The 9,837-nt window shown below is 43.9% G+C and overlaps 1 long non-coding RNA gene across 1 annotated transcript in view; it reads right to left on the bottom strand.

Moving 5' to 3' along the window:
• LOC121659331 overlaps window positions 1-8,968 on the bottom strand; it is a 17,527-nt gene extending 8,559 nt beyond the window's left edge. Inside the window, exon 1 of the long non-coding RNA XR_006014285.1 lies at window positions 8,621-8,968. This is a non-coding gene — a long non-coding RNA (uncharacterized LOC121659331). The remainder of the gene's footprint in view (window positions 1-8,620) is intronic.
• Between the last annotated feature and the right edge of the window lie 869 nt (window positions 8,969-9,837).

Here is a 9,837-nt window from a genome sequence, read left to right as displayed (position 1 = left end):
GGAAGGAAGGAAGGAAGGAAGGAAGGAAGGAATTCAGAAGGAAGGAAGGAATTCGGAAGGAATTCGGAAGGAATTCGGAAGGAAGGAAGGAAGGAATTCGGAAGGAATTCGGAAGGAATTCGGAAGGAAGGAAGGAATTCGGAAGGAATTCAGAAGGAAGGAAGGAAGGAAGGAAGGCATTCGGAAGGAAGAAAGGCATTCGGAAGGAATTCGGAAGGAATTCGGAAGGAAGGAAGGAATTCGGAAGGAATTCGGAAGGAAGGAAGGAAGGAAGGAAGGAAGGAAGGAATTCGGAAGGAAGGAAGGAAGTAATTCGGAAGGAAGTAATTCGGAAGGAAGGAAGGAAGGAATTCGGAAGGAAGGAATTCGGAAGGAAGGAAGTAATTCGGAAGGAAGTAATTCGGAAGGAATTCGGAAGGAATTCGGAAGGAATTCGGAAGGAAGGAAGGAAGGAAGGAAGGAAGGAAGGAAGGGAAGGAAGGAAGGGAAGGAAGGAAGGAAGGAAGGAACTGCTGCAGGGGATGCATTCCCAGAATGTCTGGTTTGGCACGTCTGGCTGTATGGGTGCAGCTTCATAGAAGATGAGACAGTTGCACCTGTTTACAACAGAGATAGCTTTGGACTAAAAGACACAAAGAAGAAAATCTCAGAGAAGCAGAAATCTAGAGACAGAATTATAGATACTACTGAATCCCCAATGTATTTTAAAACTTAATTTTAAAGGGAAAACAATGGGAAAAAAGCCTCAAAGGCACATATTTAACTGTTAGTTTCAAAGTAATACCTCCTCAGAGATCTGACTTTATCACTACTGAAAGGAGAAAGCAGAAAATGGAATTGTTTTTGTTGTTCTATCATGTTTATGACATGACAAAAACGTGGAGTTCTTCTGCCTTTTGCTTTTCACCTTGTTGAACTGCTGTCAGACTTCTGTAAATCGTTTGCACCATAAACAAGCTTTGTGAGTGAAAGGGCAAGTGCTGAGAAAAGCCAAAGGCAGAGATTTTATATTGAATTTTTTCTTACAGAGATAACTGACTTCAGCACAGACCAGCTTCACCTAGATCTGGGAAGAAAAGCCAAGCACCATTGAAGGCAACAGCATAATGAAGCTCAAGCAACATCAAATGGGCTAAGACTCTGAATGTGTTTGTTTTATTTTTAGGCAAAGAGTAAGATAATTGCGGCTGAGAGGATTTGGTTTTGAGAAAGAGCTACTATCTTGTTTCCCCTTAGCATTCCATCCACAGGTGTGGAAAGACTGACATCTCTTACACAGGAGAACTGCCTGGAAACTGCCTGCTGTTGAGAAGCCCTGGCTGTTACTAATTGCAATGTAAATTTTGGAGGACTATCTGTCTGCAAGCACCAGTGATGGAATATGAAGACAGGAGGAGATGAGGATGCATTTTGCTTGCACATGTGGCTCCTGCAGTGTCAGGATCCAGCACAGCAGGCAGTTCTGCTCCTTTGGCAGAGAGCCACTGCCCAAGGAACAGGCATCGACATGGTTTGGAGCATGGCAATGGCAGGCTGGGATAACCTGGTCCCATGGGGACTGCTGCTTGTTTCAGTGCAAAGTGAGAGGCTTAGCAGGGGAATGTGCATCTGTTTTATCTTGCTAGGTCTTGCTGTGGAAGCATGAGGAGAAGGCTGGAGAGATAGGGCCACACAAATAAATGCATCTTCAGCTCACTGAAGATTGCATAAGTTTGGTTTGTTCCCACAGTGTCCTCTTTGCAAATACAGTACCCCAGAGAGATGGAGAATAGTATTTAAGGAGATTGAGAGCCAATACTGATCTTCTATTACATGGATAAACCCAAATCCACCTGTGCTGAGGCCCACTAAATCCAGGCACATCTCACGCAAATACCTGCAGACTAAGTTCAGCTTGTGCCTCCAAGGGAGAAATTCGTGTGATTGGTCTCTTCAGTAGTTCAAGGTGCAAAAACCTTTCTGTATTACATGCTTAGATCTGCTTTGGTTGTTACATCTGGGACCTTTTAGAAAATCATGTGACACAGTCCAGTACTAATTACTTTTCTTTAAACATCTTTTTTTTTTCTTCCCAGTTTGCTGCTACCCTTTCACCACTGCTTCAGTATGTCTACATGATTTATGCAATGAGGGTCTTAATGTAACAATGAACTCTTAAAAATATCACAATATCAATAATTGACAACCAAAAGCACAAATGCATATCTTAGAAATGAATAAAAAAGACACTGAGCCTGAGTTTAACTGGTGCTATGAAGTCTCAGAGCACTGTGCACTGCTGAGAGCTCTTGGCTGGGTTTTCTGCCTATGGAGGGCTTAACATTTTTGACACCAGGCATTCTCCATATAAATCTACTTTGGATATGGAACTTAGATGAATTATCTGGTGTTTTTACTTCCTTACTGGGGAAGAAACTGAGGAAGGGCTGGGAGAGGCTCGGCTCCTCCACCTGAGACAGGTTAATGATAGAAACTTGTCTTCTGCTGATGGGAAATGCAAATAGAGATTATTAGGGCAAAAAGGTGGATTTGGCCTAGAGAAAACCCATTTTTCCTATGTAGTCCAGAAGGGAGGAAAAATAAATTATAGATATTTGTCTGATGAAGCTGATCAGAAATTTACACAATTGAAGGACATACAGGTTATAGAAGACAGGATTTCTCAGGAAATGTTGGGGAAACACAGATGAAAGACTGACGAAGCATGTCCTGCCCACCACCCAGCAAGGTACCATGGTCTGAAAGATGTCAGGGGCAGAGGGGAAGACCAAAAGGATCTGGTTGTAGCGGTAGGTCTCTTCAAACCAATGGACAAAGTGAGGAGGAAGGGGACCAGAAGAAGAGAGAGGGATTATAAAGATTTATATTCTTTAGATCTGTGCATTTCTATGTCACTAAAGACAAGACAGCATGACTCTGAAACTCCTGACTACTTCACCTAAGCTGGCTATCTAAGGCACGTGGCATGAACTCCTTCCTGGTGATGCTTGCTTCTCACCACAGACTGCATATGGAGTTTTGGTAGAAGGAACGTTTACTTCAATACTCCTAATTTTTGTCTCCAAATACCAAGCTTGTGGTTTTCCTAAGTGAAATTGGCAGTCTGAATCTTGTCCCCAGAGTGTTTCTTAATTACATTATAGCAGTTAAGCTGTAGAGACGCTCCTTGAAGAATGGTCTGAAAATAAAACTAGGAATAAACTCAGGTGCCTTGCTGAAGCAGAGCCTAAGTACAGATTTTTAAAGGCAAGACCCCAAACACCTTTTTCTGAGCCTCTAGCTGACTATGAAGTGTGTGATGATCATGAAAAAGAAATAGTATGCATTTATAGGGTAAGAAGTTAAATTATGATTGGCACTAGCAATCTCTGGATCCCACATGGTTTGAGAATGCTCTGATGAATTGCATTTGATGTCCACTTCATTCAAACAGGCATCCAAAGGGCCGTTGCATCCTGTTTCCAGGAGTCGTGACTTGCTCCAAAGGGAGAGCTCAGCCCAAGCCTGGGGTCAATTCTGCAGCCACTGGTAGTGCTAAGGAGAGGCTGGCAGGAGATTAGACAGAAATGTACATTCAATAAAATCAAAAGGATTTTGTCTCCCTAAAGGTTTGGAAGAAATGAGTTTATAGATAACTGTTTGCCCTATGGACATCATTCTTTAACTTTCACTGAGGCAGCACATGCTGTTATCCTATAGATGTCCAACGAAGCAAATGATAAGGAATAGATGATTTTCCACGCCAGCTCTGTAGCACATTTAATACTTTTTTTAGGATAGATCTTCTATGAAACTTGTATCAACTTCAAGGTTATTTTTAATGGTTTTACAGTTTGCCAGCTACTAATGGTATTTCTTTGGAACCCTCCAAAACCATCCCAAACCTCCACTTTCAGACTTTCATTTAATTGTCTAAGAGATTGTAACTTTGAAGACAAAGTCCCACAGCTTCGATCTTCTTGATCCTTCTTTGACTTAGCTTGACATTTGGATTTTTCCGTCTCACCCTTATGCAACTGAATTACAAGCATTTTCTTTTAGAATCAATATCTTTGATAATTTTCTACACCACTTAAATCTCAGAAATTAATTGATAACATAGTCTTTTAAAAGCCAAGTTAAAGGTTAAAAGTTAGAAAGTTTCTCAGTGAGCAATAGAGTATTTCCTAAAATGTTTTTAGTTTCCTTGCCTAGTCTTGCCTTGCCTTTTCCTTTGCCTCTCTGTCTCCTACACAAGGTGTACTGAACCCTTAACAAAAAGATATCACTAGGTGACTAGGTGTTTTCAATTAACTTTTTTCTCAGAGATTTTTTGGGACTTCCATTTGAAAGTTGATCTGAAAATTTTATTTTGATTTAGAAGTGCTGAACCGACTTTCTGAAAATCCCCCTTTATCATTACAGAGACATTATTAGTTAATCATCTTTTAAAAAGACATTTCTTGCTCTAAAACTCTGATACTCTGCATTACTTTCAGGAATAGATTTCATGCTTCCTTCACTGTTTGAATTTTATCTTCTTTGCAGGAAGGACAGAATAAAAGACTTGTAATAAGCAGTGTATTTGGTGATTTTTTTTTTCCCCTTTTGGGAATACCTGCAAACAAAGCTATCAGAAATGAAAAGATAAGTAGATTATTACTGGTCACCAGGCTATGTGGCACCACATCTCATATGCCACCAGCACAAATCAGCTGCTGCTTTACAGCACATTTCCAACTGGAACATTGGGTGGTTCCCCCAGATGGATAGTACAGCTGAGCAGCTGCTGAGGTCACTCATCACTGAGGGTGTTGGGTGTGGAGGAACCAGGCAAGGCTGCTCCAAGTGTCCCCGTCACAAATCCGTGTGTATGCTGAACTTCACGAACTTCTCCTCTTGCTGCTGCTCACGGTTGTGACAGGACAGACCATGGAAACTTTGTGTGAGCTGTTTCTTTGTGAAAGGTGAGATGTTGACACAGTGAAGCAGCATTGATACAGTAGAGCATCCAGTGGTTGTCAGTTGGGGAGCATTTCCTGAGACACAGACAGCAGCTGGACAGAGGTGATTGATTTATGGCAGACTTGGACTGACATGATGAAATGCTGTGGCTACTGCTTCTTGGTGGAGTCAGAGAAAATAATGGACTGAGGTTAATTCATATCATCCCACAGAACCAGAATAGGAGCCCCAGGATTTGCAAGCGGAGCAAGGGGTCTTTGTGGCACTGCCTGGTGTGCAGAGCTTGCCCTGCATCTGTTCCCACAACAGCTGTCTGAAGAAATGGATGCAGCAAGGTATTGGCATTCACTTTCATATTTGGGATCCTTAAATTGCTGATTAGCTGTATTTCAGGTGCCCCTCTGCTGTTAGGAAGAACTTTGGGCTACATGCACTAGCAGTCTTTGAGGAGGAGAAGGCATTGAAAGCAAGACAGTGCTGTTGGCAACCATCTCACTTGGCCAGTGACGTATTTGTGCTTTAGATGATGCGCCCTGCACGTTTGCTAGGTTCAAGCAGAGTATTTTTCATTTGGCATTGTCTCTGCACATGATAAGTTATTGATTTGCAGGTCTGGTACAGGTAAGCAGAACTTGTCTGCCCCCATCGCTGTGGGTATGTGAGGAGTGGGAAGGAAGCAAAGGGCTCCTTGCAAGCCAGGGTAAACCCCATGTGATGCATTAAGGTGAGACCTAAAAAGTTTGAACTGTTTTAATCAATTTTTAATCAGCTTTTACTACACAACAGCAATTTATTACAGGGGTTATGTGATTTTAGACTTACTGAGATTTCACTTGTTGGCTTACCATAGTTTTTATGGGCTTATGATGATTTTAGGTTTTATGTGCTAATGACATTTTCCAGCTTTGCTAAATGCTTATCTGTACAACATCCCTGTTACCCTTGTCTTGGCAGAAGAGAACATTGCTACAGGCTGTCCCATTTATTAACCAAATATTCAAATCAGGAAAAAAATAATTTAACATGCATTACAGACTTTTTATAAGTTTAGAATAAGGGATGTTTCACAAACACTGTGCAAATGCATGCACCTGCAGCCACATGTGCTTGCATAACATATTCGATGCTGTAAAAGGATAGGAAGCTCTAAGCCCTGAGCATCAAAGTGCTCCATCTCCAAAGTGCATTTGCTCCTGCAAAAGTTGTCAGGCTGGCAAGGCTTCTACAGTGCTGCAGTGATACCTAGGTGCCAGAGTTGTCTCCAGAAGTTCCTGTTTTTTCCACCTCTGCTACTGAACAGAAGGAGCTTCTCCAGCCACAGGGAGCAGAACAAAAGGATTCTGCATGCTCAGGGGCAACTTCTGAGGTTTTGCCAACTGGATAGCTTATCGGTGCCTTGATAACCCTTGGGACAGCACCAGTGTGGTCCTGGCATGAGGAAACTGCCCAGAGGCTTCACGAACATCCTGCTGATACCAATAGGCACAGAGAATTGAAGGCCTAAGGCAAAGCAGTAAAACCAAAGGAAAAGTGAAGTTTCTCAAAGATGTGGACATTTCTGTAGATCATGTCATAATTGCGGGACCAGCAGTGTTCACATCGTGGTACCTTGAATCTGATGAGCTCATCAGGGACTGGCACAGACAGGGGCAGGGTGAAGGGGATACGACGCAGCAGGAAGCATGGGGTGTGTGTATGGAGAGCCACAGGTATGGTTGTTAAGGACCTTATTGACTGGACTCTGATAACCCATAATGACACTCTCTGAGACTGGCCCACAGTTTTGCATGTGGACTCTTCTTTGCCCACAAAGGAAACCCTCCGTTTGGGTACAACTATCTCCTCCCTTCACCCTCTACAGCATGTTTAAAAGCTTTGAGGGGAGGTTGGAGGCCTCTCTGCATACCACAACACTTGGAAAACTGATACTTCCATTTCAAAATGAACTTTATAAAGGGACCAATCTAATCTACCTAAGCCATAAAGCTCTCCACTGCCTAAGGAGAGCATCAGTAGGAGGATGGCACAGTATGTCTGAGGACAGTTTGGAGCGATCTTCCAATTCAGGACGTTATCTATTCCAGGCTTCCTTGTGCTAGTCTAGATACAGGCAAGAGATGCCGTGGGCTGTTGTGAGCAGAAAGGTTATCCTGGCTTTGCTGCTTGCTTCGCCTGTGTCACAGCCCAAGAGAAGCCAGCAGGCTGCTGCTGAGCGTGAGATCAAATAGAGATGGCCACGGCAGGGGACAGCAGCAGCCAGCCCAGCTCTGCAGACCTTCCCCCAGGCTCCTTGTACCAGCTCCATCCCTTCTTCCTTTCCTCCTAGTCCTGGCGCAAGGGCTGCCCCAGATGTTCTCTGCCTGGTAGGAAAACTCCACTGTGTCAGTGGCACTGTGACCCTTTGGGCTGGCTTTGGCTCTGAGTTTCTCTGCACTTTGCTGGGTGGAAGGCTCCCATAAAGCAGTACAAAGATCCTGGAAATAACCCTCAAACAAACAAATTTGCCTTACTAGTCAGCACTGCATTTTTGTTTCTATTTCTCTGTTCAGTGTTATGAGGAAATAAAACAAGAATTAGTCTTGTAAGACAGCATTAATGTGAACCCCATCATCTGTTTCAGTCACTCAGAGTACTAAGGTTGGCTTTTAGGGTGATTCTTGTGTTAGAGATGAGAAAGTTACACAATAGAGATTAGGGAATCACTTTAAAAACCTCCACAGTCCTGCATTGAAATCCCATCCAGTAAGGGAGAGAACCAGCCCTCGGCTGGCTGAGACGCAGTCACATGAGTGTCCAAAACAATGAACACACAGTGTCGACAGCTGAGGCCATTGAACTTTATGTCACTTCCCAACTGCAGCATTTCTCATAATTTATGGTTATACTCGCCTTTCAACCTTTAAAACCTTTTCCCAAGTATTTGCAGCATTCTCACATAAATATTGCTACAATAAGTAACATCAGCATTTAGTAGCTGTTTTTCAAGAATAACCGTGTGACACTATTATGGCATTCCATTAAACCAGCTGCAATGTGGGGAAGGTCTAAATCAAATCGTGCTCACTAAAGGTAACGCTTACACATATACAAGGGAACAATGGATGGGAAAAGTTTATTCTGTGTTTCAAGACTTAAATGACAGTTCTGTCTCCTTTCATGGTTATGCAAGATGTCTCTCTCTGGTGAAATGACCTAGAGAAGACACAGACAGCAGCTTACATTCCAGTGCTATTTGTTACCTCCTCAAGACAAGTTGCAATTGCAAAGTCTATGGTTTGGTCTATTTATTTATTGTGGTATTTTTAGGGAAAAAACCTTATTTCAAAGGAACAGAGAATGTTGTCTTTTCATTAAAGCTATCAAATGTTGTGAAATGATTAGTAAAAAAATTCCTTGCCAGAATTGTTCACTGTCCAAAATGCATCACAATGACTAAATGTAAATGACAGATAGTTAGCTTGCATATAGATATGTACTTAATTGCTTTCATCCCTCCTGTCTGAAGAATGTACTTAAGCATATGCTCATTTAAACACATATGCTTCATTTCTGTTTAGGTCAACAGGACTTGAGCACGTGCTTAAACATAAGCAAATGCTTAAGTGCTCCTCTTGAATAGGGATGTTTTTCTGGGGAAAAAGCCAAAGAAATACTCTTTTGTAATATTTCTTCTTACCTTTGCCTGACTCTTGCTCCAGCTGCACTGTTGCAGTACTTCTTCTCCTCCTTTCCAAAAACCAGCTTACCTTCCCTCCCCATCTCCCCCGGGGCTGATGCCAGACACATAAACCCCATCGTTCTGCCAGCTAAGCTTGTACATTGGGAATGACAGAACGTGGAGTTCGTGGAGAGAGGTGTAGGGCAGGGAGGTAGAGGTCTGTGGAGGAACAGAAGGGCAGCTACACTGAGGAGTGCACAGTCTTCCCTGGACAGGGCAAACATCGGCAATGCACGACGCTGCTGAGAGCGCGGGAGAAGCCAGCAGCCCCTCGCTTGCGCCCAGCCTGCCCTCCCGCAGGCGCAGGCGCTGGGTGCAGTGTCCATGGGACACTGCTCGCACACGGCCCCAGGCGAGCGTGGCGCCGCCGCCCGTCCCTCTGCAGCCGGCAGAGCTGGGTGATTTCAAATCGCTTTGCTGTAACTTTTGCCTGCATCCTGTGCCTGCCCCTCCCCGTGCCAGCCTTCTTGTCTCGCTCCGGGCTGCGGCGGTGGCTGGTTGGGAGGGAGTGCCTCTGCTCGGGGGTGTACGTGGGTGCTTCGCTGCCGACACCCGAGGCTCAGCTGTGGAGCTGTGTGGGTTCCCTGCAGGAGAAACATCAAACCTCATGGCAGTGTCAAAACCTTTCCAGCAGCCCACAGAGCGAGGCAGGGCTCTGTTCCTGCTCTCCAGCGGGCTGCAGAGCCTGCCCAGCTGCTGCAGCGGGTGACGTGTGGCTGGGCGGCGAAACCCCTGTACAAACACGTGCTTGCGAGAGCCTGCAGCGTTCAGGGCTCTTCTCAGTTGCACTTCGGAGCTGTATCTGTTGTGCGTTATCAGCTTAATTAAGATAAGGATATGGAGTTTATGCTGTATTCCCGTAAATGACAGGGCAGGGATATGAATGATTTATATGGCATTAATTGTACTTGCGAAGCTTGGGTCTGTCGATATGCACTAATAAAACCATCATTTGAATCCAAGTAAGTGAATGAAAGTACAAAAAATTTTTTTTTCCCTCAACTACTTTCAAAATTCCGCTATTTGCAAAAACAACCAACACGCAATGGGCAAAAAGTTAGAAGGGTCGGAATCTGGACCACCTGGGCAATAATTAATAAAAACACATCCAAAGGCAACTTTAGGGAGTGCATTTGATCCAGTGAAAGAAGACTGGCTCCTCTCCCTGCCCTGCA

The sequence above is a fragment of the Corvus kubaryi genome, unplaced genomic scaffold (assembly GCF_017639235.1).
Source record: "Corvus kubaryi isolate FWS band 111438036 unplaced genomic scaffold, C.kubaryi_AGA036_p1.0 split3-73, whole genome shotgun sequence".
In the NCBI taxonomy this organism is placed as follows: domain Eukaryota; kingdom Metazoa; phylum Chordata; class Aves; order Passeriformes; family Corvidae; genus Corvus; species Corvus kubaryi.
The sequence above is the reverse complement of the archived record's forward strand: the minus strand, read 5'-3'. Positions and strand labels throughout refer to the sequence as shown.